Raw genomic sequence first — 1,920 nt, forward strand, 5'->3', positions numbered from 1 at the left:
TTATGTTTAGTTGGTTTTTGTTTTGTTGCTGTTGGTTTTTGTTTTGTTTTGTTTTAGTTTAGGTGAAGATTTCCCCATTTTTGTATTATTTATTTGTTGTTTTTGTATTATTTAAATTTATTTTATTATTTAATTTTATCTCATAATATGAAAAAGTGTTCTATAGTATCTTCTTGAAAGTAGAGGAGCTTGCTGTTATGTGTGCACTGAGGCTTCTGATTTAGCACGCTCACTGATGGTGGGGTTGTCTCTAGATACATAAAAGTCATTCAAGCCTAACATGGAATTGTTTGGGTTGGCCACTGCCATTCTTTCTTCATTCTCCCTTTCTTACAGCAGTGAGAACTTGAAATGGATGAGAAATGTAGGGCACCTGTTTGTGCTGAGGGAAGGTAGAGGAGAAAGATTTTCTGGGAAGCTGGGTTACCTGCCACTGGGAGGCAAACTGTAGGTGGATGCTGGAAAAGCAGAAACCACTGGAAAAACTCCATTTTGGAGGCATCTGTGTTCCAAATATCCATGCTGTGCTACTCTAGCCCAGTGCTTCCATATCTCACCATAAGGGAGTAACACCCCTTGTGAACAGGTCCCAGTGTTCCAGCAAGATTAGATCACCTCCAGCCCCAGAGTATTAAAGCTGAGCAGAGTTCTCTGCCTCTATTCTTAGCCTTCCATTCCTCTGGATTTGCCACCACAAACAAAATAGAAGGTAGCAGTTACTACTGGCAGAACAAAATTATTTGCCATTGTGGAATGGCAAAATTCAGTTTTTCTATGATATATGAGGAACCTTAGAATCAGAGAATCATTTAGGTTGGAAAAGACTTCTAAGATCATAAAGTCCAACTGTAACCCAACACTGCCAAGTCCACCACTAAACCATGTCTCTACGTGCCATGTCGGCACATCTGCTAAGTACTTCCAGGAATGGTGACTCTGCCTCTTCCCTGGGCAGCCTGTTCCAGTACCTGACAACCCCTTCACTGAAGAAACTTTCCCTAACATCTAATCTAGACCTCCCCTGGTGCAACTTGAGGCCATTTCCTCTCATTCTATTGCTTATTATTTGGGAAAAGAGACCACTACCCACCTCATTATAACCTCCTTACAGGTAATTGTAGAGAACAAGAAGGTCTCCCACAGTCTCCTTTTCTTCACCTTGAGGTGGTTCTGATCAGAAGGCAAATTCTAAAAAATAAGAATAAATGATTTGATTGTAAATGGCAATTTATCTAATTATAAACCCTAGGAAAGAAAAAATTATCAGTTGTTACATTCTACAGCAGTGAGTTCTACAATTTTAATTTGTTTGAAAAAACAAAATAATTTTATTTCAGATATTCTCCCCAATCATGTCGTCACTGGGTACTCTGTAATTCCTGTGTTATGGGAAACTGGAAGAACTTCTTTTCAGTTCACTTTTTCCATATTATTCTCAGCTTCAGAGATATTTGTCAGCTCAGTTACTTATTTTCCAATTTGAAGACTCATAGCCTATTTAATCTCTTTTGTGTGGAAGTTATTTCAAATCTCTAGCCGCTCTTGCACGTTGATTTTCTGTTCTGCTATAGCCTTTTCAAATGTGACATTTGAAAGGCATAATAATGTAATTTGAAGGAAAAAAGAAAATGGAAAAAGATTTTTTCCCCCAACATGAGAACAGTATAGCAGTGGAACAGGCTGCTCAGAGAGGTTGTATAGTCTCCCTCCTGGAGGTTTCCAAAACACAAGTGGATAAAACTGAGCAAACTCACCTCATAGCTGACCCTTCTTTGACTGGGAGATTGGTCTAGACACCTCCTGGGGCCCCTTGGAACATGAGTTATCTCATGATTCCACGACCAGATACACAGGCAGAGTACAAGAAGTCTACAAGTGTGGACTTAATACAATGTCAAACTTTCTTCTTTATTCTCACTT

Source organism: Empidonax traillii, unplaced genomic scaffold, assembly GCF_003031625.1.
Source record: "Empidonax traillii isolate 1590-97213 ecotype Southwest subspecies unplaced genomic scaffold, ASM303162v1 scaffold371:size713392, whole genome shotgun sequence".
In the NCBI taxonomy this organism is placed as follows: domain Eukaryota; kingdom Metazoa; phylum Chordata; class Aves; order Passeriformes; family Tyrannidae; genus Empidonax; species Empidonax traillii.